Source organism: Capsicum annuum, chromosome 5, assembly GCF_002878395.1.
Source record: "Capsicum annuum cultivar UCD-10X-F1 chromosome 5, UCD10Xv1.1, whole genome shotgun sequence".
Lineage (NCBI taxonomy): Eukaryota > Viridiplantae > Streptophyta > Magnoliopsida > Solanales > Solanaceae > Capsicum > Capsicum annuum.
The window spans coordinates 172,467,776-172,491,031 of record NC_061115.1 but is presented as its reverse complement, the minus strand read 5'-3'; the positions used below and the strand labels follow the sequence as shown (position 1 = coordinate 172,491,031).

Below are 23,256 nucleotides of genomic sequence, written 5' to 3'. Positions count from 1 at the left end.
GCAGTGTTCAGTTACAAATATTAGTCATGGGTTAGCTTGTGGTCCTTTGGGATCATGAGCACCGTGTAGCGTTCTGGGTACCAGATTCGGGGCATTACATTTCATAGCTTCAATCCACCTTTTATCCTTAATAGCTTGACTATATGATTAAGGTTCAACTAATGCCGACAAATTAGATATAATGTACTGGTAACTTGGACTTGTTCCAGGATAAAGACAAATAGTTGGCTAAGGGATATCTGGTCCCCTTTCCTTTTCCTGGTGCTGCATAATCCATCATCCAAGCAGGTTGTTTATGTATTCTAGTTAATTTTCTTAGAGTATTTACTGTAGGTGGTGAGGATGATGCATTGACATTTGATGAGCTAGAAGGAACATCAACTGGTATACTAGCTGGAACATGGGAAGAATGCACAACCTCATCTGAAGGCACAGGGATTTGATGACAAGGCTTTGATATTTCAAGTGGTTCTGTATGATTATTTATATTTGCATCTGTATAGTTATCTTCACTTATTCTGAGGAAGTCAATGGATCATTCTGAAGTAGACTTTTCTGCACAAGGGAACAAGTGTTCTTGAAACACAATATCCCTTGTAACAAATAACTTGTTAGTAAGAAACTCTATCAACAAATATCCTTTTTGAGAGGTAGAGTATCCCATTAATACTGCAGGTTTGGCTCTTTCTGAAAGCTTATCTCCCTTTGGTAACACTGAAGTATAGCACTTGCAGCCAATAACTCTCAAGTGTATTAGTGAAGGGACCTTAAACAATATCTCGTAAGGACTTTTACCTCCAATAGATGAAGAAGGTAACCTGTTCATAAGATAGACTGTAGCCTTGACATTTAATCTGCAAAACTTGATAGGCATTTGAGACTAAAATCTGATAGCTCTGGCAGTAGTTAATATCTGTCTGTGCTTTCTTTCAACAATCCCATTTTGTTTTGGTGTGTAAGGGAAACTACTTTGATGTAATATACCCAAGGATTGAAACAAATCTCAACACTTTGGGTTAATAAATTCTATTCCATTATCTAATCTGAGAACCTTTATTTAAGCACCAAACTAATTTTGTATCATATTCAAGAAATTCTTAATAGCCACAATACATTCAGATTTCAATTGCAACAAGTGAAGCCAAGTGAATGCACTATAATCATCTAATACAGTGAGAAAGTAGTGTTTCTTATCAAAATTAGGGACTTTATAAGGCCCTAAAGGTCCATATGTACTACATCAAAGCATTTCACAACTCTAGAATCACTAGTAGGAAATGATAGTCTGGTTTGTTTAGTTAGTGGACAAACATGACACTTATTTAGAATTTCTAAGTTTGTCTTTTGTCTTAGTAAATTAAGTGACTATAAAACCTAAAAAGAAGGGTGTCCAAGCCTCCTATTCCATAAGTTGCAGTCTTACACATCTACTTCGGCAACCAGCAACTTTTGAGGGCTTCCTCCATGTATATCATTCAATCCACAAACTTTCTTAAGGATGTATAATCCTCCTTTCTCCTTACCAATCCCCTTCACCTTACCACTATGAAGGTCCTAAAATATATAGGAATCAGGGTAGAATGATATAAAGCATAAAAATTGTTTAGTCATTTTTGACCCTAACAGTAGATTGAGCATGAAGTTAGGTACAAATAATACATCTCTAACAGTTTCATCATTTAGAATTTGTGCTTCTCCAATATGTGAAATATCTGCCTTGGCTAGTAGGGAGATTCACCATTTTATTTTGTGTTTTAACTATCTTATGACATTATGAAAACACACCTTTATGTGCTACAACATGGTGTGTGGCACCAGAATCTACTACCCATTCATTTGGAACAATATATGTTGATAAACAAGTAACTATACCTAACATGTTGACCTGTTTGGAATCATGTGCATCCTTATTTAGCAATGCCATGATCTGTCTATACTCTTCTTCTGAGAAGCCTTGTGCTTTGGCTATCACAACATTGTTGATGTCCTTTCTCCATTGGCTATTATATGGACCTCATAAACTCTTATTCTCTCCTGACTAATTCCCAGTAAAGTTATGTGCTGAAAACTAATTATTAGATTGACCAGCAGTCTGGTATCCATATCCACCAAAACTTTTATGAGATTGATTATTAGTGAAGGACTGATGTGGTCACCTTGAATTTCCACTGTAATTCCCTTTCTTCTTAAATTTCCAATCTACAGGATATCCTATCAGTTTATAATAAGCATCTCTTGTATGTCCACTGAGATGGCAATAGTCATACTTCTTTCCTTTATAACCTTGACTACTATGGCTAGTTTCTGCAAAAGTTCTATTTACCTGCATAGCTATAGGGTCAGTCTTATTACTGGTTATTGCAACACAAGCTAGTTATTGAATTTCATCCTCAACTATGATTTCATATGCTTGGTTAAGAGTAGGTTTCACCCCTTTCACAAGGATTTGCCTTTTAACTTGATCATAAGAGTCATTCAAGCCACTCAAAAACTGTATCAACCCCAATTGGATTAAATGATCTGTATAATCTTTAAATTTAGCACAATTACAAGATGGAGATGGAATCACAACATCATACTCACACCAACAATTCTTAAGTTTAGTAAAGTATGTAGAAACAGAACCAGTTCCTTGATGAAGATTATTGATTTCTCTGTGAAGTTGATACAGTCTCATTCTATTAACTTTGTCAAAGCTCTTCTTGAGGTCCTCCCATACTTCAAATGCACTTGTAGCATACACAATGCCACTCAGTAACTCAGCACTTACTGAACTCATCAGCCAAGACAATATAACTACATTACATGTTTCCCATTTCATATGTAGATCCTTACTGTATGTGCCAGTCACAAAACCATATTTTCTCTTCCCTAGTAATGCAATCTTCATACTCCAGATTCCATAATTTTCTGATCCAAGCAGCTTAATTGAAATCAATGTAGTATCCACAACATCTGAGGCTCCCAAAAACAAAGGATCTATTGGATAGATTTTAGGTTGCATTACACTTCTACTCAGAAAAAAATACTCAGAAGCTTTCCAACCTCAGTTTACAAAATAGAGATCTGATTTCTCCTTGTTGCTCCCAGGACACAATCCAAAAAATTAGAATTATTAGAAAAAGGATAGAAGTTATATGTTTCTCTGAACCACCATGGATTGACTCTCTGATACCATGTTAAACTACTGTAATATAATGCTCACATACGTGCACAGAAGCCATTAAGGCAGAGAAGAGGAGAGAGAAGAAGAATGCATGGTAGTCATTTTTAGACTCACATGTTTTTCACATGAGCTTCTAGAATATTCCTAACTACCTCTAACAACTTGAACAACTAACTCAATCAGCAACCGCTAACTCGACTAACTAACATGACTAACTACCTCATTTCAATGAAACAGTAAAAACAACTTTAATGTAACAGTAATCCATTAATTTTGAACTTCAGCTATACGATCAACTAGTTCATTTTAACAATTTGCTACAATGATATGTATTCAAATTTATCACTTAATTAAAAAGAAAATATATTTCTTTTAGCAATAAGTTATTTGAATTTGATTTTTCTTGTAATTCGGGTAGATTTTTATGCAAAAAGATGTAGGCGGTGTATATATAAACAAATAAAAATAAGAGAAAAAATAGAATTTTTTTTCTTATTATTTAAGCCGAAATTGAATTGTTAAGAATCGATGAATCAAAAATCGAGAACAAACACCCCTAGATATAATAAATAAGTCAATTTTTTCAATTGTTGAATAACTTTATTACTTCCTCCATCCAATAGTATTTGTTCAATATTTACATGGCGTATCTTATAATAAATAATTAAGATAATTTTATTATATCACTCTTTAAATATAATGAATTTTTTTCTTTTAAACATACAAAGAGTGATGAATGTACTATTTAATATAAAAATTAAAATAAATTGTGCATTCATTTTTTAAATTGAAAAATTATTTTTATTAACCTGTATAGATGAATGGAAAAAGTCGAACCAAGAAACAGATATTCAAATAAAGAGGCTTGTATGACAACTCTCCCACGTGAAGTATAGTAAGAATTTAAAAAAAAACACAAACAATTGATATTAATTGATTTTTTGTTTGTGTGTTTTTAGCCTAATAGTCTCCTCCCATGGCGAACTCTCGAAGAGTGGCAGTAATCAGAGAAGGCGAAGCCGGTCTTGTAACAGCATGTGAGCTACAAAGAGAAGACCACCAAATTATAATATTAGAAAAATCAAATCAACTCAGTAGCCTATGGGTATACAACCCTTAAGTCGAGACCGATCCACTTGGTCTTAACCCAACCAAATAAATTATTCATAGCAGTGTTACAATATACAATTAACCATGTAATTTGTCTTATAGTATTATATTTTCAGCCTATGTAAAGACTATTTATTATATTAATAAAATATTTATTTGAATAGATTATTGCATTAATATGTGTGTCCTTTACTTGTATAGTAGACAATTTTGTGTATGGAGTATTTTAACTCATGCACAGAAGATTAAAATTATCGGTTCTTATAAATAATAAATAAATGTTCACAATCAAAGATGAGGTAGGACAAACATCTTGATGATTGTAGCACAAGAAAAATATAATTTGATCTTAATTATGGGAATGGTAATATTCCAACTTCTTGTACTAGTACATTTTGTATGTATTAAATGGACCAATTAGAGATATTCATTTATGTTTTGAATATTTATAAACGATTTCTCTAAACCATTACATGTACTTATACTCTTAATCTTGATATAATTATTATGATCTATGTGGTTTATTTTTCATTTTAATTTATTAAAAAGTGTGACTCTTTTGTGAGTCAACATATTCCTAATAGGTTGGATGATGACGAATTACTTAGTGAAACATTAATTAGTTGATAGAACCATGTCTCGGACTTGAGATAGAAGATACCCCTTTATGATTGCTTATAAGTTTTCACGTGAAAACCCAACAAGTGGATTTTGTATCCGTCATGTGAAATAAGTTAAGCATTATAAATAAAGGATTAAATTAATCAATGAGTTAAATTTTTTAGAGAATTTGATGTAATTGATTGGCGTCGGTAATTCTAACATGGGGAGCTAACTAAGATGAGCTAACTAAGATGTAATGGTAGATTTCGAAATTAAATCGAGAAGCGCAATTACAGATTTCTAGTGGAATAATTTATAATTTATAATTTATTATGATATGATAATTCATTCACTACCAAATTAATATCAAAATTGCAAGCTTCAGTTAATAACTAAGAGAAGAGTAATACCATTTTATTTACTGATCTTATGTAAATAAGGAATCAAAAGAGTGTATTAAAATTAATTTTGGCATTATGGCAGTATTTAAGGTGGAAAATGTTTTATGATTTTAAGATGATATTAAAGTCAAAAATGTTTTGCTGTTAAGGCTGCTATAAAGGGCCAAAAGGTTATTTCCTCTTGACTTTCCTTCTTCAACTGAAATTGAGAATAAATAGAGGTGTGTGATTGGGAAAGAAAACATACGTTTTTTCCAAAACCCAATCATCCTTCGCTAATCTAAAAAAAGTACTTGCCCATACAAAGTTGATTAATAAAGTTAGTTAGGAAGTAGTAGAAGGTAGAAGACCTAGAAAATAAGGTGTTGAATGAACTGTGTGAAAGCTTCAAGAGGTAAGTTTTCTGATTTTTGTTTTGATTATGTTATCTAGATTATATGTAGGTTATATTGATCCTGTAGAGTTGTTGCTTCTGCTGTGCATGTTCTAACAATTGATATCAGAGACCTTCTTACATATGCTAGATAATGTAAAAGAAATTACATGATTTGTTGTACATATTTCGGATAGTATTGTATAAATCATGTTGTTGCTGGCTGCTTTTCATGTTTTTGAAATCATGTTGTTGCTGGATGCTTTTTATGTTTTTAAAATTATGTTGTTGTTGGATATTTTTCATGTTTTTGATATCATGTTGTTGCTGGCTGTTTTTTATATTTTTAATGATGTTATTGTTTCCAAAAGAATTTAAGTTTATTATTAAGAAAGCATAAAATGAATTTTGCATAGTTTTGTGAAAATTAGTTTTGTAGATTAAGGGGAAAATAATGATGAGTCTTGACTATGACCAAGTATAGTCTTTACTCATTGTATGAACAATAGTAGTAAGGCCAAGCAGTGCAGGCAGCCCTGCTATCCCTCGCAATAGCTCGGCCAATTATTGTCGATTTGGTCAGTTTTGGAGTTTTTTAGTTTTTGACGAACTCTGAATGACCTGAAATTTGGTACATTTATTGGAAATGACACACTGAATAATACACACAGTAAATTCTAATCTAGTCCATTTTTTTTTCTATTCGGGGTTTTTTTGATGAGTTTTTGTGCGTTTTTATGTTTTTGAAAAAATTAAAAATTCTGAAAAAAATTATTTTTTGCAAACCAGTGGTGATAGGGCTCATTCCTTATGATTTTTAGTGGTTAATAACAGTACATAATATGAGTTTAGATGTTGACATAGATCATCTTACCCATCGGATAAACTTGTATATTGTAATACTATTTTATAGTCTCTTATTTTTGATGACTTGTATTAACTTTCCAACTAAGTTACATGTTGGTTCAATGGTACAGAGACTTATGAAATATGATATTTATCTAACTTAAATCAACATTTAACTCTCCAACTGATTTGGTTCTGTTTCGTTTAAGAGATAAAATACCTGACATTACATGTATATTTGCTTAAATGGTTAAGTTTTTCTAACAATTCTAACTGTTTATGTGAATGGTTATATGTGTGATGTGTTTTTAAAGAATTTTATTATTCTATAGCATGTCTAATAATCTATTTTAATTTAATTATATAACAGATTAATCACGTCTTCATTCAATCCCTTAACAACTATCCTGAATTAAAATAAATTAGAAGGCCTTAACTATGTGGACTGGAAATGTAATTTCGATATTGGTCTTAATGTTGAGGGGTTTAAATTTGCGCTAGTTAATGAATGTCCTATTAAGTCGGATGAACCCACTGATGACGAGATTAAAGCCTACTATAAGTGGGTCAAGGCTGATGAGATGTCAAGATGCTACATTCTTGTCTCTATGGCAAATGTGTTACAACATCAACATCAGTCCATGATTATTGCTTATAATATGCTTGAATCTCTCAAAGAGATATTTGGTGAGTAAAATCGTGTTGCAAAGAAAACGGCTATGAAAGCTCTTTTGACCACAAAAATGGTTGAAGGAACTTTGGTAAAGGAATATATTCTTAAAATTATGAGTCTATTGAATGAGATGGAAATTCTTAGGGCGGTTATTAATAAGGAGTCTTAGGTTGAGATAGCCCTACAGACTCTGTTAGACAGTTTTCAGCAGTTCCGCTTCAATTATTACATGAATAAAATGGACTTATCTCTTGCAAAACTATTGAATGAGCTGCAAGCGGCAGAATCTATCATTAAGCAATAAGTTCCTCCTGTGTCGTTGATGGTTGACAAACTTTTGTCTTTGAATTTTAAGCCAAAAGGCAAAAAAAAATGAAGAAGAAACCTCGTAAGGTTTCAGATACTATCGGTGGTGTGGCTAAGCCTAAGGGAAAATGCTATCATTGCAAGCAACCTGGTCATTATAAGAAACAGTGTCCCTGCTGCATAGCTAAGATGCAGAAACAAGTTACTTCTTTTTCATATATCGTTGAAATGCTCTTAGCGACTGTTTCTACCCAATTTTGGGCTATAGATTCAGGAGCCACTAATATATCTGCACATCCTTGTAGGGGTTTCAAGAAACACGATGCCTAAGTAAAAATGAACTGAACGTGTTTCAAGAAAATGGGTAACCAACACCAGCCTTAGCTATAGAAAATATTTCTATTTTATTTAGTAGTTCTAGAGTTTTAAGACTGAATAATGTTCTTTACGTACCTTCTATAAAGAGGAATTTGCTTTCAGTTTCAAGAATAATGGATGTTGGTTACAATGTTTATTTTGCTAATAATTCTATAATTATTAAGTTTAATAAGTATTTTATTATTTCTTCTCATAGAATACATAATTTGTTTGTATTTGATGTTTCCCATGATATGCTACAAAAAATGGAACTTAATAATGTTGATCAATCACATAAAAGAAAATGTATTTCGGAATTGAGTGAAACATACTTATGACACTTACGTCTAGGTCATATTAACTTAAATAGAATCTCATGGTTGGTTTCTGATGGACCTTTGAGTTCATTGAAAGTGGAGGCACTTCCAACTTGTGAATCCTGTTTAGAAAGTAAAATGACTAAGAGACATTTTCCTTCAAAAGGAAATAGAGTCGGTAATAAGTTAGAATTAATTCATACTGATGTGTGTGGTCCAATGAATATACAAGAAAGAGGTGGTTTTGATTATTTTGTGACTTTCACAGATGATTACTCGAAATATGGATACATTTATTTTTTGCATCATAAATTTGAATGCTTTGAAAAGTTCAAAGAATTTAAGATGGAAATGGAAAAGCGACATAACAAACATATACATACATTACGATTTGATCGGGGTGGTGAATACCTTTCTTTGTTATTCATTAAATACTTATCAGAATCAGGAATTACATCTCATCATTCTTCTACGGGAACACCACAATAAAATGGTATGGCAGAATGCCAAATTAGAACTCCTATGAAAATGGTTAGATCAATGTTAAGTTATTCAGATTTGCCTTTTTCATTTTGGGGTTGTGCATTAGAAACTGCAAATTATATTCTGAACTTCGTTCCTTCAAAATCATACCTTTAACCCCATCTGAATTGTGGAGTGGGCACAAGCCTAGCCTATGGCATATTTGGGTTTGGGGTTGTCCATCACCTATGCTAAAAGGAAAAACTAATAAGTTGGAATCTAGGACAGAAGTGTACTTTTTTATTAGATATCCAAAAAGAACCAAAGGGGGCTTATTTTATTGTCCTAAGGAACAGAAGGTAATTGTTTCAACAAATGCCAGATTTCTTGAAGAGGATTATTTAATGAACCACGTTCCTAGAAGTAAAATTGTTTTACAGGAATTGGGCAATTAAAAACGAATAACGAAACACAAGAACAAATTTCAAAAACTATTGTTGACATACCATTGCATCCACGTAGTGAGAGAAATATCAATAGGCAAGAGGTTGCATAAGAGAAAATACTTAACATTACACTACCTCAAAGTAGTGGGAGTAACGTCAAGCAGCCTATAATTGTGGAGGAAAACGGTCAGGATAATGTCGAGGAACCTGTCATAGTACAGGAAGGCATTGAGGGTGTTCAAAATTTAGTTCCAACCTGTAGTAACTAGTCATCGTAGTGGGAGAATTATTAGAAAACCTTTACGATTTGTGCTCTTGGGAGAATCATATATAGAATCCTTGAGGAGCCTAACACAGAACCTCTTAATTATGCCAAAATACTACATGATAAAGATGCTAACATATGGATTGTTGCTATGAAATCTGAAATGGAGTCTATGTATTCTAATCAAGTATGGGAACCTGTAGAACCACCAACGGGAGTCAAACCCATTGTATGTAGATGGATCTATAAGAAAAAGAGAGGTTTGAATGAAAAAGTGCAAACTTTTAAGACTAGGCTTTTTGTGAAAGGGTTTACTCAAAAATAAGAAATTAATTATGAGGAAACTTTTTCGCCGGTAGCTATGCTTAAATCTATTAATATTCTCTTATCTATTGCTGCTCATTATGATTATGAGATTTGGCAAATGGATGTCAATACGGTTTCCTAAATGGAAATCTTGACGAGGGTATTTATATGGCACAACCAAAAGGTTTCATAGAAAGTGGTAATGAACAAAAATTTTGTAAACTTAAGAAATCCATTTATGGTTTGAAACAAGCATCTAGAGAATGGAATACTTGTTTTGATAATTCGATTAAGACTTTTGGTTTTGATCAATGTGAAAATGTGTCATGCGTTTATAAAAAATGGGATGGAGACAGAGTAGAATTTTTAATTTTGTACGTAGATGACATTTTTTTCATAGGAAATAATGTGAGCATGTTGAATTTTATTAAGGAGTGGCTGTCTCATGATTTGATACAAAAGACTTGGAAGAAAAGGCTCATATCCTTGGGATCAAGCTTATGCAAAATTATAAATAAAGCATATTAAGCTTATCAAGAACTTTATATTGATACTATTCTTGCAAGATTTAGCATGCAAAATTCCAAAAAGGGATTCCTTCCTTTTAGGCATGGAATTGCTCTATCAAAAGAACAGTCGCCCAAAATGACCGATGAGATAGAGAGAATGAACGCGGTCCCTTATGCTTCTGCTGTAGGGGGCCTCATCTATGCTATGCTGCGCACTAGTCTAGATATATGCTTTGTTATTGGCATGGTTAGCAGATTTCAGTCTAATCCTAGGAAAGAACATTGGACTGCAGTTAAGCATATAATCAAGTACCTTAAAAGGACTAGGGATTACATGCTTGTTTTTCACTTCGGGGATCTTGTACCTATTGGGTATACTGATTTAGATTTTTAGTCGGATAAAGATTCTAGAAAATCTACCTTAGGATATGTGTTTACTTTAGGAGGTGGAGCCATTGTTTGGAGAAGTATCAAACAATCCTGTGTTGCTGATTCCATCATGGAAGCCGAATATGTAGCTACCTCTGAGGCAGCTAAAAAGGCTATTTGGCTCGGTAACTTTCAGAAAGAGCTTGGAGTTGTTCCTCATGTTCAAATACCACTACCACTTTATTGTGACAATAGTGGTGCAGTTACAAACTCAAAATAACCACGAAGCCATAAGAGAAGTAAGCATATTGAGAGAAAATATCACTTTATTCGGGATATAACTCAAAAGCGTGATGTGAGAGTTTTGAAGATTGAGTTGAAAAATAATTTGGCAGACCCATTGACAAAGGACTTAACACAGAAGATTTTTGATAAGAACATGGAAGAAATGGGTGTCAAAATTGTACATTCATAGTTATGAGTCTAAGTGGGAGATTGTTAGGATATACTATTAACCATGTAATTTGTGTTATAGTATTATATTTTCATCCTGTGTAAAGACTATTTATTATATTAATAAAACATTTATTTGAATAGATCATTGCATTAAAATGTGTGTCCTTTACTTGTATAGTAGAAAATTTTGTGCATGGAGTATTTTAACTTATGAACGGAAGATTAAAATTGTCGATTCTTATAAGTAATAAATTAATGTTCACAATCAAAGATGAGGTAGGACAAATATCTTGATGATTGTGGCACAAGATTAACTATAATTTGATCTTAATTATCGGAGTGGTAATATTCCAACTTCTTGTGCTAGTACATTTTGTATATATTGAACAGACCAATTAGAGATATTCATTTATGTTCTGAATATTTATAAGAGATTTCTATAAACCATTACATGTACATATACTCTTAATCTTGATATAATTATTATGATCTATGTGGTTTATTTTGTCATTTTAATCTATTAAAAGGTGTGACTTTTTGTGAGTCAACATATTCCTGATAGGTTGATGATGACAAATCACGTAGTGAATATTAATTAGCTGATAGAACCATGTCTCGTACTTGAGATAGAAGACACCCCTTTATGGTTGCTTATAGGTTTTCACGTGAAAACCTTACAGGTGGATTTTGTATCCGTCATGTGAAATAAGTTAAGCATTATAAATAAAGGATTAAATTAATCAATGAGTTAAATTTTTTAGAGAATTTAATCTAATTGATTGGTGTCGGTAATTCTAACATGGGGAGTTTAATAAGATGTAATGGTAGATTTTGAAATTAAACCGAGGAGTGCAATTACATATTTCTAGTGGAATAATTTGTAATTTATTATGATATGATAATTCATTCATTACCGAATTGATATCATAATTAGAAGCCTTAGTTAATAAATCTACGGTCCCTACTATGCCTGATTAGCTAATCAAATTTGAAAAAGAGAAGAAGTAATACCATTTTATTTACTGATCTTATGTAAATAAGGAATAAAAGGACAACAACAACAACAAACCCAGTATATTCCCACCTAGTGGGGTCTAGGGAGGGTAAAATGTATGCAGTCCATACCACTATCTCTAGGGAAGTAGAGAGGTTGTTTCTGATAGACCCCCGGCTCAAAACAAAAGGACAAAGGATAAAAACATCAAGCATGCAACGGGAATAAAATAACACAACAATAAAGTACACAATCAGACAATGGACCCCCCTCACCCTTAAACCTACCAGCCAAGCTACACTAAACCCTCCTAACTACAGACTACGACTCGACCACCTACCTTAGCCCTCTACCCTAATGCTTTTTCTCCATAATTTCCTATCAAGGGTCGCATCCTTAGAAAGATGTAACTGCTCTATGTCACGTCTAATTACTTCTCTCTAGTACTTCTTCGGTCTACCCCTCCCCTATTTCAAACCATCTAAGGCCAACCTCTTACACCTACGAACAGAGGCATCCATGTCCCTTTTCATCACATAACCAAACCATCTCAACCTCACTTCCCGCATTTTATTTTCCACCGATGCCACTCCCACCTTCTCCCCCAAATAATCTCATTCCTAACCCTGTCAGCCCTCGTGAATCCACACATCCAACGCAACATCCTCATGTACACCACCTACAACTTTTAGACGTGAGAGTTCTTAACAGGCCAACACTCTTCCCCATACAACACAGCCGGCCGAATCGTAGCTTTATAGAATTTTCCTTTAAGCTCGAGGGGCACCTTCTTATCGCATAAAATCCCCGAAGCAAGCCTCCATTTCATCCAACCTTCCTCAATACGGTGAGAGATATCCACATCAATCTCTCCATCCCCCTGAATCATAGACCTAAGATACCTAAAACTATCCCTCTTACAAACCACCTGTGAATCCAACTTCATACCTCCTCTTCCTCGAGTCACTAAACCTGCACTCTAAGTACTCTGGCTTGGTCCTACTCAATCTGAATCTTTTTGATTCCAGGGTTTGTCTCCAAACCTCTAACTTATTATTAACACCTCGACGCGACTACATCAATCAACACTACATCATCCAAAAAAAGCATACACCAAGGCACCTCTCCTTGAATACTCCGCGTCAACACATGCATCAGCAAGACGAATAAAAATGGACTATGAGTCGATCCCTAGCGCAACCCTGTCAAGATCAGGAAATGCTCAGAATCTCCTCCCACCGTTCTTACTTGGGTCTTCGCCCCCTCATACATATCCTTCGTCGATCGTATGTACGCCACTGGTACCCCTTTTGCCTCCAAGCATTTCCAAAGAACCTCTCTAGGGACTTTGTCATACGGCTTCTCCAAGTTGATAAACACCATGTGAAGATCCCTCTTCCTCTCTCGATACTGCTCTACCAGGCATAAATCCAAATTGATTCTCCAAAATAGACACTACCTTCCTTAACCTCGGCTCCACCACCCTCTCTAAATCTTTATCGTGTGACTCAACAACTTAATACTACGGTAGTTATTGCAATTTTGAATGTCTCCCTTGTTCTTATATAAATAAATCATCGTACTCTATCTCCACGCCTCAGGAATCTTAGCGGACTCGAAAATATTGTTAAACAAATTGGTGAGCCACCTCAACCCTGACCCACTCGTGAACTTTCAAAAGTCCACCAAAATCTCATCGGTCCCAATCGTCCTATCCCTTCACATTTTGCGAAGAGCCTCACATACCTCATCCACCCTAAAATGCCGACAAAAGCCAAAATCGCGAGATTCCTTGGTGTGCTCAAACTCCCCTAACACAATGCATCTGCCCTCCTCGTCATTCAAGAGCTTATGAAAATACGAATGCCACCTCTTCTTAATAAACACGTCCTCCACCAATATTCTGTCATCCTCTCCCTTAATACACTTAACTTGGTCTAGACCTTGACCCTTTCACTCTCTAGCTTTAAAAAGCCTAAACAACCTCCTTACCCCACCTCTCTTCTCTAATCTCGAATATAATCTCTCAAAAGCTATTGTCTTAGCCACCGTAACTACTTACTTAGCCTCATTTCTAGCTAATTTATACTCCTCCCCATTCACCCATTTCTCCTCTTCATCCTTACTCTTAACGAACTTGGTGTAATCTATCTTCTTCCTCTCCACCTTATTCTTGACTGCTTTATTCCACTACCAATCCCCTCGATGTCGGCTAGATCTGCCCTTTGAGACACCCAAAACCTCTTTAGCCTCCTCTTTGATGCAACCTGCAGCCCTATCCCAATACTATCTACATCTCCCTACACTCCCATGCCCTCACCCCCTCTAACCTTTCCCCTATCTCCAAAGCACTGACTGGAGTCAGGCCACCCCACCTAACTCTAGGCCTGCCCTCCCTACTCCTACTCTCTTTGCCCCTCTTAATAACTAAGTCCATCACCAGAAGTCTATGCTGGGTCACAAGGTTCTCACTCGAAATAGCCTTACAATCCTTACATAGAGATCTATCCCCCTTATTAAGCAGCGAAAAATCAATTTGGGTCTTGGCCAACCTACTATGAAAAGTAACCAGAAGCTCCTCCTTCTTCGGAAAGCAGGAATTCACAACCACCAACTCAAAGGCCCTCACAAAATTCAAAAGAGTAGCTCCCTCATCATTCCTATCCCCAAAACCAAAGCCTCCATGCATATCTTCATAACCAACTGGCAAAGGACCGATATGCCCATAGAAGTCTCCTCCTATGATGATCTTCTCCGAGCTAGGAACGCCTCAAATAAGGAATAAAATGAGTGTATTAAAAATTAATTTTGGCATTACGGCAGTATTTAAGATGGAAAGCGTTTTATGGTTTTAAGATGATATTAAAGTCAAAAACGTTTTGCTATTAAGGCTGCAATAAAGGGCCAAAAGGTTATTGTCTCTTGACTTTCCTTCTTCAACTGAAATTGGGAATAAATAGAGGCATGTGATTGGGAAAGAAAACATACGATTTTTCCAGAACCCAATCATCCTTCTCTAATCCAAAAAAAGTACTTTCCCACACAAGGTTGATTAATAAAGTTAATCAGAAAATAGTAGAAGGCAACAAACCTGGCAAATAAGGTGTTGAACGAACTGTGTGAAAGCTTCAAGAGGTAAGTTTTCTAATTTTCGTTTTGATTATGTTATCTAAATTATATGTAGCTTATATTGATCCTGTAGAATTGTTGATTTCGTTGTGCATGTTCTAACAAGCAGTCTTTACAAATCTCTTCGAACAAATCTACCTAGACAAATCGTGGGTTTTAGTGATTACTCATTTTTAGGAAAGGCAGAAAATAGAAAACGAGTCAATTTTCCTGAGCATAAAGAAGTGCTCAAGTTTTTGAATGAGTTTGCTGAGGATTTTGGGATCAGTAGAACGATTCGATTCAATACAGAAGTTGTACGAGTTGAGCAGATTGAGTTTAGAGGAAATCGTTGGGTTGTTCAGTGGAGAACGGATGAGTTAACTTCAGAAGAGGTGTTTGATTGTGTAGTGATTTGTAATGGTCACCATACGATACCTAGATTTGCAAATATTCCAGGTAAATAATTCATCTTTTGCTTCAACAATGATTGAACGTCCCATTCTGGCATAGTTTTTGGAAGTTTTTTTCTTTTTTTCTTTTAAAAGAATCAAAAAAAGAATTTAAAATAATTGTTTGTCCATGAAATTTAGTTGATGGTAAAAAATCCACTTTTTTTAGCGTTGGTTTTAGCATTTTAATATTAAAGTTATTATTTTAATGCTTTGAAGGAGTGGAGCTGTTTTTGCGTTTTTCACACCATTACTGTCCATCCGTTTATTACATAATGTGATGCATTTTTACCTCAATTTGAATTCCTTAATATCATGGTCTTTTAAGACCATTGTAGTTGTGGAAGTTTCATGGGTTGCAGCAGTAAACTGCCATTCATTGCTGGTGGCATTTGATGCCAATAATTTTTTATCCTTAATTTATTTTTGGCACGTTCGCATGGCTGTTTTTCTATCAACCTTCAACTTCCATTTCTTTGTAATTCTTTTGCCTTTGGTAGAATGTGGCTATAAGTTACATGTAACTTCTATCTTTATTCCTCCATTATCCTATACTTTATGACTTGTAACTCATGTAACTCTTGTAACCTCTAAGCCATTGATATTTCATCTTTACTATCCCTATTCATTCTTATATTCATTGCATGGAAGACTTCCTCTCCTATAAATAGAGGTAGTATTGCATGGTTTTGGGACATATATACACAAGATAATATAGAGTTCAAAAAAGATACTAAGAAAGAGAGTTCATTAGTTGAAGGGAGGTGTTCTTTTTGTGGAGCTTTGAACTCAACTCTTGTCCAGAGTTATTGAGTTGTTCTTTGTGAGAAAGGTTGTTGTATCCTGGAGGGGGCAAATCAAGAAGATTACTGCAGAACTGGTGAAACATTTGCTGCAGTGGGCTTGAATCTCCTTATAGAGAGTGAGATATCCGCGCCTCAATCGAAGAAGAAGAAGACATTTTTTTTTTCACTTGTAATTTTCAGTTGTAATATTTTATTGTAATTTCACCAATAATTTTAAGGAGATTCAATAGCAACAACTAAAAAATCTGCGGATGTCAAAATGAGACATCTTAACAAGCCATTCCGGTTCAACGGTACTCACTTCAAGAGGTGGAAGGATAAAGTTCTTTTATACTTAAGTCTTAACATTTCTTATGTTCTAACAAAGAAGAACCCAAATAAAGTAGATAACTCTTTCACGATCGATGAAGAACTCATTTCTCTTCTAGAGAAAGTGGAAAAATACGATGGTGACTCCTACAAGTGTCGGTATTTTCTTCTTAATTGGCTATCTAATAATTTTTATGATTATTATGATAGAACTTACTCTAGTGCAAAGAAAATTTGAAAAGCCTTGTAGAGTAAGTATGACACTAAGAAGGCAAGAGTGAAAAAATATGCGGCTAGCAGATTTTTTCATTTTCAAATGGTGGACAAAAAATCAGTGGTAGATCAAGCTCAACATTTCATAATAATTTTTGGCGAGCTCAGGTCTAAGGAAGTCAAAATTAGAGATAACTTTATTATTTGTGGCATAATTGATAAACTTCCACCTTCATGGAAGGAATTTCAAAAAACTATGCGCCACAAGTAAAAATAAACTTCTCTTGAGATTTTGATAATGAGAATCCGCATGGAAGAAGAAGCAAGGGGCCAAGATGCACTGTTGCAAGCAGAAGAGAACAACATAACACCGAAGGTAAATTTAACTTCTTCTAATAATGTTACCCCTGAAACTAACAAAAATACTACTTTAAAGCCTAAGAAGAAAAAAATCAAGAAAAATGATAGTAGACATCCTAAGGACAATAATGATGAAAATAACCAAGCAAAAAATCAACATGTACAACAAAAAAGATCGTGCTTTGTCTATGGCAAGAGTGGACATATTGCTGGATTTTGCAGATTTTGAAAATGTGAGCCTAAACATCAGGCAAACGTTATCGAAGAACCATTTATGGCAGTGATAACAGACATAAACATGGTGAAGAATGTTGATGGATGGTTGACTGACTCTGGTGTAAATCGTCATGTCTGTTATGACAAAGACTGGTTTAAAAAATATTCAAATTTTGAGGAGCCTAAAATCATTATGTTTGGAGATTCACACACAACTCAAGTACTTAGAATGGGAGATGTCGAGTTGAGATTTACCTCTGGAAGGCTATTAATATTAAAAGATGTACTTTATACTCCTTCTATGAGAAAAAAATTTGATGTCTAGTTTTCTTCTTAATAAAGCAGGCTTCAAACAGATTATTGAATCTGATCAGTACGTAATTGTTAAGAATAATATTTTTTTGGGAAAGGGGTATGCATGTGATGGTATGTTCAAGTTAAATGTTGAAATGGATAAAACATCTACTTCTGTTTATATGCTTTCTTCTACTAATTATTGGCATGCTCATTTGTATCTTATAAATGATCGTTATGTGGGAATCATGAGTAGTTTAGGATTAATTCCAGTAATAAAAAAAGAACTTTAAAAAATGTGAGACTTGTAGTAAAGCCAAAATCACAAAAGATCTCATTTTCAAGTTGAAAGAAAAACTGAATTATTAGAATTAGTTCATACTGATATTTGTGAACTTGGTGAAATTTTAACTCGTGGATAAAATAGATATTTTATTACTTTCATTGATGATTTTTCTAAGTTTACATATGTTTACTTAATGAAAAATAAAAGTGATGCATTTGAGAATTTTAAAACTTTTCTCCATGAAGGTGAAAATCAGTTTAATAGAAAAATAAAAAGAATAAGAAGTGATAGAGGTCGTGAATATGAGTCACATGAATTCAATTCTTTTGTTAGATCTTTAGGTATAATTCATGAAACTACTCCTCCTTATTCTCGTGCATCTAACGGTGTAGCGGAAAGGAAGAATAGAACTTTGGTTAAATTAACTAATGCCATGTTAATTGAGTCTTGTGCACCTTTAACTTTTTGGGGTGAAATTCTTTTGACTGCTTGTTATGTGTTGAATCGTGTGCCTCATAAAAAGACCAAATTAACTCCTTTTGAGTTGTGAAAAGGTCATAAGCTAAATTTAGGATATCTAAGAGTTTGAGTTTGCTTAGCCTATGTAAGGTTAATGGATCCTAAAATCTCTAAGTTGGGTAAAACAATTACTACTTGTGCTTTTCTTGATTATGCTTCACATAGTACAACCTATAGATTTTTTTATCTTGAAGATAATGTGATAATAGAATCAGGTGATGCTATTTTTCATAAAAATAAAGTTCCTTTTGATTCTAAAATAGTAGGGGTCATAGGACTAAAAATAATATTTTGTCACTACCTAGTTCTTCTACTTCTACTTTGAAAAATAATGAAAATGGTGATTTTGAGTTAAGAAGTAGTAAACGAGTTAGATTAGAAAAAAAATTTGGTCCTGGTGACCCTATCACTTTAAAAGAAGCTTTGTTTTCACATGATGCTATTTTTTGAAAAGAGGCTGTAAATAATGAAATAGAGTCGTTAATTTCCAACAAAACTTGAAAGCTAGTTGATTTACCACCGACTTTTAAAATAATTGAATGTAAATGAGTCTTACATAAAAAGCTAAAACCTGATGGATCTGTTGATAAATATAAAGCTAGGCTAGTGGCTAAAGATTTTAAACAACTAGAAGGCCTAGAATTTTTTTAAACTTTTTGTTCCGTAGCTAGAATTACATCCAATAGAATTTTAGTTGCTATTGCGACAATTTTTGATTTACAAATTCATCAAATGGATGTAAAAACTACTCTTTTAAATGGAGACCTAAATGAGGATATTTACATGGAACAACCTAAATGTTTTGTTGAGGATTTCCAAGAAAGCAAAGTGTGTAAACTTAATAAATACCTATATGGCTTGAAACAAGCACCAAAGCAATGGCATAAAAAGTTTGATTCTTGTATGATTGATAATGGGTTTAAAACAAATGAGTGTGATAAGTGCATATATCATAAGTCATGAAATAATTTGCATGTTATTATTTGCCTATATGTTGATAATTTATTGATCTTTGGCTCTAACATGAATGTTATTGGTGAAACAAAAAATATTGTTAGAAGCCATTTTTACATGAAAGATTTTGGTGAGGCAAATATTATTCTAGGAATAAAAATTACTAGAACATGTGATGGAATTTTTCTTGATCAATCACATTATGTTGAGAAAATATTGAAAAAATATAATTTCCTTGATTGCAAGCGTGTTGTAACTCCATTTGATTCTAGTGTTCACTTGTTTCCTGTTGAAAGTGAAAATGATGTAATAAATCAAAAGAAATATGCTAGCGTTGGAAGTTTGAGATATGTGACTGATTGCACTAAACCTGATATTGCATATGTAGTAGGAGTACTTAGCAGGTTTACTAGCAAAACAGGCAATGAAAATTGACATGCTATAACTAGAGTAACGAGATATTTAATTGGAACGAAACATTATGATTTGTTCTATAAAAAATATCCTTCTGTACTTGAAGACTTTTGTGACGCGAATTGGAACACTTTATCGGGTGATTCCTTATCTACTACTGATAATATTTTTATTTTGGGTGGTGGTGCTATTTGTTGGATGTCTAAAAATCAAACTATAATTGCTAACTCTACCATGGAGGCTGAACTAATTGCTTTAGCTTCAGCTAGTGAGGAAGCGAATTGGTTGAGAGATTTATTATTTCAAATACCATATTTTAAAAAATCAATTCCTCTTATATTAATCGTTGTGATAGCACCGCTGTAATTGATAGAGTTCAAAACCTTTATTACAACGGTAAATTCAGACCTATACGGAGAAAACACAGTAATGTAAGATCATATTTGACAAATGGTGCCATTAATATTGATCATGTCAAATCTTGTGATAATCTTATAAATTCGTTAACTAAGGCCTTAGCAAGAGAAAAGGTTTGGAGCACATCGAGGGAGATGGGATTGAAGTCTATTGAATCTTGAGTCATATGTAAGAAAATCCAACTTGGAGACTAGAGATCCTATAACCAGGTTCAATAAAAAAACGAATCACATGATGACTTGTTGTGAAAAATGCACTATTTTTTCCTCCCGATGGTGTGAGTGCATTTGCCTGTAATGATTGTGAGGTTGAGTTTATAAAACTCTTAATGAAAATTTGTAGCTCATATGAGTGGGGTACTAAATTACAGGAGCACTCTCAACGGATTTCACCTATGTGAGTGTGGAGGTAGGATGCTTCCTATGAGAATTAAGTTCATTCTCAAATGACACTCATTAAAACCGGTATAGCACAAGGCCGTAATGTACTGGTTATAAAGCTCATGTCAATGCTTTGACTATTATGTGTAAGCAGTAACTTTTTGTTTTCCCTAAGCAGTCGTAGTTCAACTTTGAGACCACTACGACTCTGGAGTAAAAATTACTGTTTTACTAAGTGGAGGTTCAACGCAAAGCACACCTTTATTATGCATGGTATTCTTCCTTCAACTAGTACACTCTCTTGTGTTAATATTAAATTGAGTGGGGGATTGTTGATTTTAGCATTTTAATATTAAAGTTATTATTTTAAAGCTTTGAAGTAGCGGAGCACTTTTTGCATTTTTCACACCATTTCTGTCCATCCGTTTATTACATATTGTGGAGCATTTTTACCTCAACTTGAATGCCTTAATATCATGGTCTTTTAAGATCATAGTAGTGGTGGAATTTTCATGGGCTGCAGCAGTAAACTGCCATTCATTGCTGGTGGCATTTGATGCCAATAATTCTTTATCCTTAATTCATTTTTGGCATGTTTGCATGGCTGTTTTCCTATCAACCTTCAACTTCCATTTCTTTGTAATTCTTGTACCTTTAAACACTTGGTTAGTAATGGTATAATGTGACTATAAGTTACATGTAACTTCTATCTTTATTCCTCCGTTATCCTACACTTTATGACTTGTAACTCATATAACTCTTGTAATCACTAAGCCATTGATATTTCATCTTTACTACCCCTATGCATTCTTATATTCATTGCGTGGAAGACTTCGTCTCCTATAAATAGAGGTAGTCTTGCATGGTTTTGGGAAATACATACACAAGATAATATAGAGTTAAAAAAAGATAGTAAAAAAGAGAGTTCATAGTGAAGGGAGGTGTTCTTTTTGTGGAGCTTTGAACTCAACTCTTGTCCAGAGTTGTTAAGTTGTTCTTTGTGAGAAAGGCTGTTGTATCCTGGAGGAGACAAGTCAAGAAGATTACTGCTGGACTGGTGAAACATTTGCTGCAGTGGGCTTGAATCTCCTTAAAGAGAGCGAGATTTCCGCGCCTCAGCCAAAGAAGACATTCTTTTCCTTTTTCTTTCACTTGTAATTTTCAGTTGTAATATTTTATTATAATTTCATCAAAATATAGTATCATAACTAAATTATAAGTGTTTGGATCTTTTACGTGTATGATCAACAACTATTTATTAACTCAAACAATTTTGCCTTGCTTCACTCACAATATAGTGAAAGAAATTGATATGATTTAACTTGTATTTTGAGCTAATTCTTGTCTGTTAATATCTAAAGGTATAAATAATTGGCCTGGAAAATAAATACATAACCACAATTATCGAGTACCTTAGCCATTTAAGGATCAGGAAGCCCTTTATACACTTTCTACTTTTTCAGTTTTTAAAGTTACATACACATGAAGGGAGCTTTTGAGCAATCGGTAAAGTTGCTGTCATGTGATCAGGAGGTCAGAGAGTTAAACTGTGAAAACAGCCTACATGCAAGATAAGACTGCATACAATAGACCTTGTGGTCTGGTCCTTCCCTGGTCTCTGTACATAGCGAGAGCTTTAGAGCATTTGACTAATCTTTTTTATTTTCTTTTTTTTTTTTAAAAAAAAGAAAGTTACATATACAAGTCCTGTTAATTGATTTCATATGCAGATTGTAGTAGTAATTGGAGATGGACCAAGCGGGTTTGATATTTGCCGAGACATCAGACATAGCTAAGGTAGCCAAGCAAGTTCATCTTTCAACAAGATTTTCTGATATTCAAGTTTCAAAATTCAACACTGCAAATATATGGAAGCATTCAAAGGTATACAATTATTTAAATGTCGTTGATTGCGCAAAGGATAGTCTAGTACACTAAGCTCTCGCTATGCGGGGTGGGGGAGAGGATGGGGGAGTGTTGGACCACAAGAGTTTATTGTACGCAGTCTTACACTACATTATTTCTGCAAGAGGCTATTTCCACAACTCGAATATGTGGCCCTCTAGTCACATGGCAACAACTTTATCAATTGTGCCAAGGTTCCAGTCACGTTGTTGACTGTGCATTGGATGATATAGAAAGGGAGCTGATTTAGGAACTTTTCGTTTTGCAGATTGATCATGTTGATGAAAGTGGTGAAGTGACTTTCTTGGATGGATCATCTATTCATGCTGATGTTATTCTCCACTGCACAGGGTCTAGCTCAAATCATGATTCACTTTATTCATACACAGGCTTATGTTATTGTTTTTATTTGTTGAATTGCATGACATTTCATCTGATTATCTAAAAGCTTAAATGGAAAAGCCGAAAGCCTTGGTACTTATCTAATCAATCACGCTAATAGCTTTAATAGTTTAATGAAATTTTGTATAGTTTGGTATTTCACCGATTACTAATCCAGTACATACATACATACATATATATAGAGAGAGTTAATACATAAAAATGATCCTAAATTTGACACCAAATTATAACTTTGACCTTAAACTTTGATAGTGCACAAATA

At 34.0% G+C, this 23,256-nt stretch overlaps 2 pseudogenes; both read left to right on the top strand.

The window, feature by feature from the left end:
- The window catches only part of LOC107871941, a 49,587-nt pseudogene extending 49,144 nt beyond the window's left edge, over positions 1-443 (top strand).
- A 3,699-nt stretch (positions 444-4,142) lies between these two features.
- LOC107872539 overlaps positions 4,143-23,256 on the top strand; it is a 29,731-nt pseudogene continuing 10,617 nt past the window's right edge.